Source organism: Mustela nivalis (genome assembly GCF_964662115.1).
Source record: "Mustela nivalis genome assembly, chromosome: 7".
NCBI lineage: Eukaryota > Metazoa > Chordata > Mammalia > Carnivora > Mustelidae > Mustela > Mustela nivalis.
Genome location: NC_139026.1, coordinates 22,190,599 through 22,202,988, shown reverse-complemented (window position 1 = coordinate 22,202,988; position 12,390 = coordinate 22,190,599). Strand labels below are relative to the sequence as shown.

The 12,390-nt window shown below is 39.4% G+C and overlaps 1 long non-coding RNA gene across 1 annotated transcript in view; it reads right to left on the bottom strand.

The window, feature by feature from the left end:
• Positions 1 to 8,032: 8,032 nt before the first annotated feature.
• LOC309868964 overlaps positions 8,033 to 12,390 on the bottom strand; it is a 352,849-nt gene continuing 348,491 nt past the window's right edge. The window contains exons 6-7 of the long non-coding RNA XR_014313907.1: positions 9,196 to 9,354; positions 8,033 to 8,389 (exon numbers count right to left, since the gene is read on the bottom strand). This is a non-coding gene — a long non-coding RNA (uncharacterized lncRNA). The remainder of the gene's footprint in view (positions 8,390 to 9,195; positions 9,355 to 12,390) is intronic.

Below are 12,390 nucleotides of genomic sequence, written 5' to 3'. Positions count from 1 at the left end.
ATCGTTAATTAACATCCACACAGACCCTTTATTTTTTATGTTTTTTTCCACATAAGGTAACATTTACAGGTTCCAGGTATTAGGATGTGGGACTCTTTTGAGGGCCCATTTTTTCAGCATACCACACTCACTGCTTGCCAATCATTTAATACATGCAAAATCAAATAGATAGAAGGAGATAGAAAATCCAAAATCAAGTGAAAAACTATCAGTTTACTCTGCTTCAAACTTTACTGAATTCAGTTATCTGGAAAATTCACCTGAGACGAATTCTTTATTCATATAATAATGCTGGGGAAAATAAGATGCCTTAAAAAGAAAAAAATGCTTCAGTGTTTGATTTCAAAGTATTTTACTTGGTTCCCCATTTGTGCATCATGCCTTGGGAAGATTTTAATATGGAAATATAATGAAAACAGAGGACTGGAATGTCCCTACAACCTCTGTGCTACATCTGCATCACTTTCTGTCAATTTAGACAGCTATATGAGCAATGGAGAAGGATGGAGTTGTCCACCCTTGGAAGCCAATATATCCTTAAAATCCCTACAGAAACTGTGACAAAATGAAAGCCATTTGCTTCTGTATTGGAAGAGGACATGAGTCCCTGGGGTAATAAAACTCAACACAATCCAATCCACAGCCCAAGGGAGGATACAGAATTGAATTCAGAGTTAAACCATTCAGAATTTAAATACATCAAATTCCCAATATCTTCAAATGTCATGTCGGTGAGTCATCCAGGCAAGATGGTGTGGTGGCTGAGATTAGGGGTGGGGGTTAATCAGGAGCAAAAACATAACCCTAGAGCCTGCAACTCCAGAAGAGCCCAAAGTGACCCTGAAACTCAAAGACAGAGGAAAAATTCTGCTGGTGAGGTCTTCAAAAGAAAACCTTTGCTTTTTATTACCACTGTTTTCTCTCTTGAATTAAATATTTTCTAGTCCTATAATAAATTTGACATTCTGAGTGGGTATTAGAGGCATTCCGGGATTTAGACCAGAAATCACCCAACAGAGCAAATACAGATACACACACACACACACACACACACACACACACACATCTGTGAGAAGACAGTGTGAGGACACCCATGTACTGGGCTACGGGTAAAGTAACTCATGAAGCTAAATCATGCTGATGGTTTCTAATCCCAGTTCACCAGGGATTTAAATTGTACAATGAGGAAATGACTTGTTGGATAACTTCCAGAGTTTGTCTTAAAATTTAATTGCAGCGTACCTAGCACTTTTATAAAACATATACATTTTACTTATGTTTCTTAGTCAAAATATTCCTCTAACCTTTTTTTTTGTTTAAATAAGTGACAAAAGTGTTCTTGTTGTAATTAATGGAGTACAAAAATATTGGGGAAACATGCCTAAAGGCTTAAACTATAATTCTATTACTAATATATTCCCTTGGCTTGCCTTTTGAACTCTGCTGCCTCTTGCCTTGCAGCTGTGTTTAATGAGTGGAGAGATTATTCAAATGAGCCCACAGCAGAGCATTATTTCAGAAGCTCTCGCCATCTTGAGCAGGCATCTTTTCTCACAATCAGGCAGGCAGAGCAGACCATTCCTCTTTAGTTTACCCAGCCACGTATGTGCTACCGTAATTCCACAGACACCAGATCACATCCCTCTATTGGGAGAGAAGCTACTAATGACCCTGGGTCCAAACCAAAGGATGGCAGAAACAGCCTTCAAGGTGAAAAATGAGAAGGTACCTGCTCTAGCCTCTACTATGCTTCAGCTTTCAATTTGTCTCTTCCTGTCAGTGATAGAAACTGTTAGCGTCTAATAATGAAACCATGCAGCTGTACAAAATAGTCTCTTTATGAAGCAGTGTTTGTGGGCATATAGCCTTTGCCTGACTAACACTGAAATGGAACACATTGCAAATGGGCAAGCCAACGTTTAATGATTTTTAGGATGTTAAAATGGGTTTCTACTCATGTAAGATTGAAAAGTAAGAATAACTCACAGGGGGAGAACCCCCTGAGATGGTTACAAAGTTGCCAAGAAAATTTAATAAGAACTAATTTTGAACTGATAAGCATTCAATCCAATATGGTGGGATTAAGCAATAAGAATTCTTCCTGGGAATTTACAGAGAGATAAGCATCTCATGAATAAGTAAATTCTGAAACAGGAGGCTACAGGGTGTTTATTGATTTTGAAATCATTTGTTTGAGAAACTGCCCTTGAGGAAAAGGCTATTATGGCTGATAATATAATAGTTATATTCAGAGACAACCCACTTATTTGGCTGATGGCAGAATATAAAGATTACCCACCCAATACAAAATTTATAAGCAAAAGTTTGATCTGCAGAATCCAAGCTAGTCATAATCATTTCCTCTAATTCTTAGATGTTAATTTTCAGATGTAATACAAAAGTCAAAAATAAGTAAAAACAAATAACCAGGATCTTCAATTCACTAAGTACGTTTGCTGCAACTGAAATTGAGTAATTTTTTTTTGAAAAAAGGCTGTCTTTGGGTACATCCTAAATTCCATGCCCATTAATACTAATCCCTCACACCGTCCACCTCTGCAACTAAGGATAATAAAATGAAAATCTGGGATAAAATTCTGAGGCATTTCAATTTAAAAAAAAAAAAAGTGGTTTTTTTTTTTTTTTTCCCCAGTTGCCATTCTCATTAAAGAAAAAAAATGCTATCACTTTTAACAATGGTGGAAATATAAACAGTCTTTTAGGTGAATTCTGAGTTAGCCAGAAAATTCCATTACAGCACCTTGTGCTTTCTAATTGAGTGGTTGTGTTTATTTCTAAACATTCCTCTTGAAGAAAGTCTCCCATTGCTCCCTCTCTCAACCGCTATCCAGCTTCAAGTGAGGTAACGGGATTTGACTGAGCCACCAATAGTGATTCAGCGTCTATGACAGTACTTGTCTCCTATGACTTACTTAATGAATCAGTATTGGATTCCACACAAGTGGTGAGAAGCTTAATGCTAGTCTCTGAAGAAAACTGAGTTTTTCTTTTCTTTTCAGAAGAAACCCTCCCTCTTTCTCTCTGTCCTCTCAATGTCATCTCTTCCTGTCTCTTTCAGAACCTTATTATATCAGTTGGGCCCTCTTCCATGATTATTCTTGCCTCCTCTGTTAGCTATTTCTCCTTAGCCTTCTAATGCTCCAGTGATCTTATTTCTTTAAAGATTAAAACTATCCTCTATCAAATTAACAACTCATCTCCAACCAGATTCTTAGGTAACTACACACTGGTCCCCATGGTGTCACTCCACACACTGCTTCATCCTTTGATCCATTTTCCAACAGCACCGACACATTGAAACATCTCTTAAACTTCACCCATCCCTCAGGTTCTCCTTAACCCCTCAATCCCTCTCCACCTTCAGTGGCCCTGCATTCTCCTGACCCCCCTGCTCCTGTCAGTTCCTCTTGATGGGCTCTGAGTCTGAAATGCCTTCCAATCTTCTAAAGAAACACTACATATCCTAGAAGATCAACCTGAAATGCCACATTGTCTAAGGAACCTTTCCTGACTCTAAAAGTAGTCACCCACAGTTTGCACATCCTTTCTAAAAGCTCTTATCACATCAAATGGAACTTTCAATTCATCCAAACACCAAACATTATTGAGCATTGTCTTGGTGCTGGTAGTTTCAGGCACTTGGGATATCTCAGTGAAAAGAACCCAAGGTCCCTGTGTTTAAGCAGTTGCATTCCAATGAGAATAACTGTGACATACAAGAATATTCTATATGCAGAATATTAAAAAGTAATATGTTCCATGTAAAAGAAAAGTACAGTAGGAAAGTAGAATGAGGATTTTCATGGTGGAACAAGACAGCAGTTCTTAAAATCAAATATGGTGTTTCATGTAGGTCTCCCCTGCTAGACTATGATATTTTTGAAGGCAGAAATCATGTCTTATTCATCTTCATGTATCCAGGGCTTAGCCTAGTGCCTGGCACATGGTACATTATCATTAATTCATTTGTTCTTTCAGCAAACATCTACCCAGGAGCTGCTATTCCCCCAGGGGCTGTGCTAGGCATTATGAATAATAATAACAGCAACACTTATTGAGTGCTTATTCTGTGCCAGCTACTTCAGTTTCATACATAAAAGAGACAGACGTTCATTAAAAATCTTACTAGTCCAAGGTCACAATGTTAACAAATGGCCAAGCTATGATTTGAACCCAGCTTGTCTAACTCCAAAGCCTATGAGCTCTACCACCATGCTACCCTATCTAGTTCCTGCCCTCAAATGTAGAACTAGTGGATAAGACAAATACTTACATATAGTTAGGGTGACCAACCGTCCTAGTTTGCCCAGGACTGTCCCACTTCTAGTACTGAAAATCCCATATCCCAGGAAAGTTCTCAGACTCCGGCAAATTAGAACAGTTGGTCAAAGTCTGCTGAAATTTTGCTTTCTCAATTAGGCCCACTCTGACTTTCTGCTATAAATGTAACTACCCTCTGCACTATTCTCAACCTTCCGTATCCTGAACTACTTGTTCCTACCACTCTTACCACCTTATAACATACCAATTTGTTTGTCATGTTCAGTATTCATTGCCTACCTGTCAATTAAACCATAATGCAAGCACAGAGCATTGTACCTAACCTAGCGCTCATGAATGATCCACTCACCATGCTAAGCACCCTTGCAGAAGTATGCCTCTCATTCTGTAGAGTCACCAATGAGAGTCAGAAACACCTTCCGGAAGGAACTGTGGCTAACTCCTAATGAGGAATGTCACTCATTGACAGAGAAGAGTCCAAGAGTATGGGAAAGATATTTCAGACGGAAAGACAATTGTAAAACATAAAGGCTAGGACCAGCATGGTCCTCCAGGTATGTCTGTATGGGAGATAGGGTAGAAAGGAGTAGTTTGGGGTTGCTAGGATACAGGGAGTGAAGCAGGAATCAGCCAGACATAAGGCAGAAGAAGTAAACAGGAAATATATTTTGGTTTTTCTTTGTCTTTAGGATGAAGCCCAAGCTCTCTACATACATGGTCCTTTATTATCCCAACCTCTGAGGTCCCACACTGCTTCCTGAATCCCTCATTCCAGTCAAGTGGAACAATGTGCTGCTCTCCGTTCATGGCCTAGATTGCTGTGCCTTCTGTTTTTGCAGAGAAATGCTACTACTTAAAATGCCCTTCCCTCCAGTTCTCAGCTCTTCTCCCTCAAGATACAATTCAAAACCACTTTTCCTATGAACACTGAGTACCCATACCAAAGCCATGTCATTTCTCTGCAGATGCTCTGAAACATTCACTTGCATCTCCAAAGCTTGCCTGCTTTCCTCGGTCTGTTAAGGTTAGCTTTTATGGAGAATGTTTACCCTCTGTCCACCCTGCTGACCTCCTCTCTGACCACATCCCTCCTCTAAGGACTTTGGCTTCTTTCTGCTTCTGGCATCTGCTCACTCCCACCTCAAGACCTTGACATACTGGTGTTCTTTCTCTCCAAAATTCGCTCCCTCCAGACCTTCGCTTGACTGTTTCCTTCACATTGTTCAGATCTGCCACTCAGAGGAGCATCCCAAAACTCTTCCTCTGTTTCAGCCACTCTCTACCATGTCATCTTTGTATTCATTTCTTTATATGATTAATCAGTACCTACTTTTTAAAAATATTTTTTGCTAGAATGTAAGCTCAATGACAGCAGAGGCTTTGTCTTTCTTATTCCATACTCACTCCCCAATGCTTATAACACATAAGAAGACTTAATAAGCTGCTAAGTTAATAGAGGCCGTGAAATGAATGAAAACTTACTTCATGGCCTCTATTAACTTAGCAGCTACTTTGAGAACATAGAAATTTCTTTATATATCATTGAATCTCCTAGGGTACATAGTCTTTTCCCTAATAGATAGTAGTTAGTCAAATATTTATTGAACAAAAAGGAGTTCTTTGAATGTATTCTTATCATAATAACCCCAAAAACCAATGGTCTGCTGCCCACTAAAATCATCTAGAGAACTTTAAAAAAGCCACTGCCATTGCTCGACCCTGGTATTCTGATTTAACTGGTCTGGGAAGGAGCCTGGGTATCAATATTTTTTAAAGCTTCACCTATGATTCTAATGGACAGCTAAGGTTGAGAACCACTGCTTTAAGCCCTACAAAAGAATGCAAATCCAAATAAAATATGGAATTTCAAACAAGGTTTCGTACACAGCCATTGATTTAATTCTTGAATTGCTCTCCATGAGGAACTGTGAACAAATACCCTCTTTTGCAAAGACCTGCTGAAAGAGAACACTTTGAGGGGGGGAAAAGAAACTACTTGATGCCATACACTGAAGGAGGTGGCCTTTCAATGCAAACACTATTTAGACCCATCTACTCTTCACAATTGCTTTGGAAAAAATCATTGGCTTTAGCAGGCCCTCTATAAGTCAGAGCAGGAAAATGTATACTGTGTCATAAAGGCATTTAGTATCCCTCTTGAAACAATTTAGAGCCTAGATGCAAAAGGATGGATTATACCTCCCTATCATGGTGTTAATATGAATGTGTAAGCCTGCTGTATTGAGGATGCAATAGACCTGCAATGATTTAGGCAGAGAGGGTGTTTGCAAAGCAGAAGAAAGCTTGCCTAATTAGAAAACAAGGAACGGGAAAATAAATAAGGGGGTTGAACAAAGTCAGCTCCAGCACTAATTTGCCCGGAGACATCCTAACACTTGCTGCAAAATAAATCGAATTTTTGCTGTATACATTCAATATTTGTTAATAAGCCGCCAGCTAACATTTTTCTGTATTTCCTGTACATGCAGGAAATGGTGTGTTTACTGTCAGACTGGCACACGCATTGAGCCACATGGAAGCAACTCCCAGTCTATGGAGGATAGCCTGGATCAGGGGAAGACTGTCCCCAGCAGCAAACCTGGGGAAGGTGGGGAGAGGGGGTGGGGGGAGAGGAAACAGCATGGGTGGATCCATGAGTTTCACATATTATCTCAGGGAGGAAAATAATGATTTTTAGAGGCAATTTGACACGGAATTTCTCTCCTGCTAGTTTGGGTTAGCGTTTCTGAATGTGATAAATAGCAGGGCTATAGGACAGCCCATTTTTTTCTTTATTTTGATACCCTTACAGCAGTAATCATGCCTCTTGTCAAGCGTCTTAAAGATAAAGACAAATGTTCCCTATTGCTGTTCTGTCAATGCAGCTCAACCCAAGTCAAAGAAAGAGACCCTGCCAGATGTATGGGATGTACCATATTTCTTGTCTCCATCACAGACTGAGGCACATCCTGTCCCAATAGGATCCTCAGGTCAAAAAGAAAAAAAGAAAAAAAGGAAAGTTACTGCTGACAGCACTGAGGCTTATTTTGCCTCTTCTAGGAACTAGCACCCCACATGCATTACCTCTATGTCGACACTGAGATTTGCCTTCCTTTTTGGGAACTGTTGATTAGACCATGCAACATATCTATAAGGTCAAACAGCAAAACAATCCCTCTGTCAAATGAGATGGGCTTTGGCATCCATGATTTTTTTTTCATCAGAAAGATTCCACACAGTCATCGTATATTGATGGTAGCAATATTTGAAAAACATAAAATTATTTCCAAAGATGTAGTTCAGGAACCCATTTGAAAAAAAAAAAAAATGTGTATGCCAAAACAGATGGAGTCAGGCTTAATTGTTGAAATAAATTGCCATATGGAATAAAACACAGCTGATTATTGCATTAACACTAATGTTAATATGCTTCGTCATTCTGTTGTCATTGTAGCTACAGTTGTCACCAGACTTTAATCAATATGTTTATAAGGGAACTCAAATTGTTGAATTTGGGACTCAAAGGAGATTTCATAGATTATCCAGTCATTTTACAAAGGAGAATACTGAGGCTTACAGAGGATAAATGATCTGCATAAAGGCATACCCCCTACGACTTGAAAATGAAAGGTATTCTGAAACCATAGGGCACATATGGGCAAGGCATTCATAAAAAAAAAGTAAGGCCATTATGACTCAAGAGAAAAAAATACCACTATTGCAAATGAGCATGACAGGAAATTTAGTGCAATGAGATAAAGTAGACATGACTACCTAATTTGACAAGATTCTTTTTCAGGCTTAGCATCTCTTAGTTAACATCCAAGACATTATTATGTGTTCTCTTCTTGAACTTCTGCAGTGATTTCTCACTTAGTGCCTTCTTCCTAGGTTACTCACAATATAAAATTAAAAAGCCGTTGTGGATGATAGAAGGAAAACACAAATAAGCCACAGGATATGGTGGTGGGGGTGGGGAATGGGACACAGGAACAAAGAGATATCTTCCATTTCCAGGTGTGGTGAGCAGAGTTTTTTCCTCTTCGTTTTTCTCATAACTGTTGATCCTTCCCTGGTCCTCTTTTCTCTGTAAAGTGGGAAATGAATGGGAATTGATCTGAAAAGCTATTTCGAAAGTTATTACAGGATTGTCAGTAATCCTCTAAACCTAACCTCCATCCCTACTGCCACCCCTATACCCAACACACAAAACCCTTTGAAAAGACAGTGTTGGAAGTCTGAAGTGAGAAAACAGTAAGCCAGTGGCCACCCCCTACTCCCACCCCAGCTCAAGGTCAGTGACCCAGAAAAAAGTGAGAGGAGGCCTCCAAAGTCTGTGAAAGTAATTGTACAGGTGCATTGAATGGTTGCTTCATTTCATGATGTGTGTTTCATCCTACCACAGCAAACTTTTAAAAGTTGTCCAAATCCTTTCATTTTCTCTGGATACCACCCCTGACAGAGTCCCCTGTTCCAGTACTCGTCACCTTTAATTCCTTTTTTTTTGTTATATTTTTCTATCCCTGCTTATTCATCAGCTCCTGCCTCTTCCCAAAGGCCATTATGTATGCAACTCTGTGCCTAACACACAATAGGAAATCAGTAACTGTTATTGAATAAGTGTATGATTCTAACACTAACTGAGCTCCTGAGTCCTAAATGGTAGGCAGCGTATGTTTACGTGTTTGTGTCTGTTGAGTATTTGTTATATATGAGTTAGGGTAAAAGTCAAGTTGCTATAATGAAGAGACCTAAAAATATAGTGGCATACTTAAGAAGATAGTTTCTTTTTCTCTCCCCGTAACAGACCAGTGGTTCAGGACAGGTAAGGAGGCATGATCTGCAAAGTCATCCTAGGACCAAAGCTAGTGGGTTACCTCTGCCCTCTTTAACCTGTGGCTTCCATCTCTTGGTCTGAGACTACCCCACATCCCAGTCCGGAGGGAAAAATGAGTGGGTAGGAGGGCAGCGGACGGCAAGCAGCTTTCTTAGCACACGTTTCTTCCATTTGTGTCACATTGCCCATAATTTTGCCACATGACCACACCTTAGCTGCAAGAAAAGGCAGGGAAATTAGTCTCAAACTGGACAGCCGGTAAGCCCATATAAAACTCAAATGTGGGTAGGTGGGGGAAGGGGAAAGGTCTACTCACAAAACAAGAGAAAAGGGTGGATGTTGGGGGACCAGTTGTCTCTACCACAGTGAGTTTTGGAGGAAAAGGAAACAAAGAGAAAATACATTTCACAAAAATATAAACAATTAATAGGGACATGAGCTCTATCGGTTAGGTTTTTCTGCCCCAAACATAGTTTCAGTGGGTTAGCAATTTGGATTTGGCTCAGCTGGGATGATTTACTTCTGATCTGTCTGTTGTTGATCAGGCTCAGTCATGTGTCAGTGAGCTGACAAGAGCATCACTGGCATGTCTTGTAGTGGCTGGCTGTTGGCAAAGGCAAAGGAGGCAACTGGCCATATGTGACTCATCATCCAGCAGGTAAGCCTTAGTTTCTTGACATCCCAGTGGCCACAGGGTTCCCAAAAGCAGCAAGGAAGGGTCTTGCGCATAGAACTTCCCAGGCTTTACTTGTATCACATGTGCTAATGCTTTGTTGGCAAAGCAAGTCACACAGCCAAGTTCAGATTCAAGATACAAAGAAATAGATACCAGCTCTTAATGGGAAGTGCAAAGATGTATCAAAGGGACATACATATAGGAAGAAAAAGAATTTCTGACCATTTTTGTACACATCTACTACAAAAGCTAGACTCAAAGTACACACACACAAACACACACACACACACACACACACAAATATCATACAGAACATTCTGCAAAGCTTTAAAATTGTTCTTAAATTGTTAGCAAAATTTTGTAGAATGGATAATTAAATATATGCTATCTTAGCATCATGCAAAGTACAAATCTAAGTAAAATGAACCATTTTCACTCTCTAATTTAAGAAGTAAAATAAGCTCTTTAATAGTCTTAGAGAAGCATTATGAAAACAAAAATAACTCAACTTTCTGGATAATGACAGTCATACACCCCCAGAAAGAGTATCTTTTGAGCTCAATGAGTAAAATAGTGCTAAAGAAACTTAGAGAGCATTTTACAAATCCCCTTATTTAACTTTCTAATTCAATGCTGCAAGTCTTTATTGTGTGCCTACTGCATACTAAGCCCTTTGGCGATTGTGTAAAGATGAGGAATATGAGTTGTGACCTTTTTCTTCTTTTTTTCTTGTTAAATCTTTAATAACATGAGTTTGGTGAAAGTATTCTGATTTTATTTTATTTTATTTTATTTTATTTTATTTTATTTTTTTATTTTTTTGATAGGAGAACCGAATAAGAAGGGTAACTTACTGAAACTATCCAAGGATTCAATGGCAGGCACCAGAACAGAATCCAGAGCTGCCTTTGCTGAAGCACTATGGATGAGAAAGAAGCCAGCAGGACAAAAGAGGGCTAGATGGTGACCTGCCTAATTTTAGAAATGTATAGATGCAAAAATGGAATCATAAAGTACTAGATGGAGGTAGTAAAATTAACCCTATGTGATTAGCATTATAATAAGCCTCTAGAAGCCTCCCAGCTCACTCAGAGTAAAATCCAAAGTCTTTACTATGCTCTTGGAGGTCATGAAAGACCTAGCCACTCTACTGACCGCATCTACCATTCCCTTCTCCCTCCCTGTCCTCCCACTACCCTGCCTCATTGTTGTTCCTCAATAACACCAAGACATCTCCTCAGAGCTCATCACTTCCTATCCCCTCTGACTGGACTACTTTTCTTTCCCAGGTCTCTGCAAGTCTCCCCTCAAATATTTGCCTTACTAAGGAGGCCGTCCTAACATAATAAACAAAACACAGCCTTCCCTCTACCTCTCATTCGCCACTTAATGTGTTCTCTTTTTTATTCTTAGTACCTATCGTCACCTGACTTCATGGGTATTTCTTGTCTGTCTCCCCTACTAAATATAAGCTCTTTAGGATATGGTCTGTTTTTGTTGGATGTTTTATCTGTAGTACCTAGGAGAATGTCTGGCACACAGTAAGTGTTCAGCAAACACTTGTTGAATGAATGAATTATCTTTTACTTATATAAATTATGTGTTATATGATGTATCTACACCTATGCAAATATAGATAGATTAGATACATAGATACATAGATACGTAGATGCACATGTGCATACTCACATATGTCAGTGGAGAATAATTGCGACACTGTGGTTCTGGGATACATTAACAGTCTCTTTTCACCAGGGCACCATTGTCAATCTAAAATTATTAACTTTGTTTCTACCTGGTTCTGATCTCCTTTTGTTATTCTGTTGCAGTATTCACTGACTGGTTTCTGATTTGTATTTTGCACAGATTCCTGAATTTCACCTTCTTTTATCCAACCAGGTATAACTAATTAATGACCTTCAATTGCTTATAAGGCATTCTTTCAAGTAGAGAGAACGTCTACCCTGCAACACATAGGTACTGTCTATAATAGTTATTTCTTTCGATCTAAATGGTCCCTTTCCTATTTGCTATGACACAAACCCAGACAATGATGAGAGTGTTCTCCACACCACAAATGCTGTATTATGAAATCTACCCCCGCCACACACACAACTCCTGCTATGCACTATCCATGGCAGATATATAATGAAGAGATTTAAATGCACCTTTCAGTCGTTGGATTCCTGCAAGTAAAGGAAGTCTTTCAGATTAATTATTGCTTGGAAACCTCTCCCCACATAAACAAAAGCTATTTGTTGTGTGGTTGTTTTCTGCTCAAACATCCTCTCCCTTAAATATGTGGGAATACAAGCTCCTGGCTTCTTAGTTCACTGAGGGCTTGCCATTTGAACCCTTCTATGACTAGATACATGTGGGCCACTGAGCACAGGTAGATCACCATAGAGAGAATGCCAGAGGAGCAGGGAGGATAGGCAGAAAGAACTAGAGTGGAGAGTAAAAAGAAAGGATGGGCAGGTAGGAGAGTTTATAAGATAGCACCTACCTTCCCAGCTCTCAATTCTAGCCCTTCTCTTTACCCCAACAACCACTTCCCCAATTTAGACCCTTACAA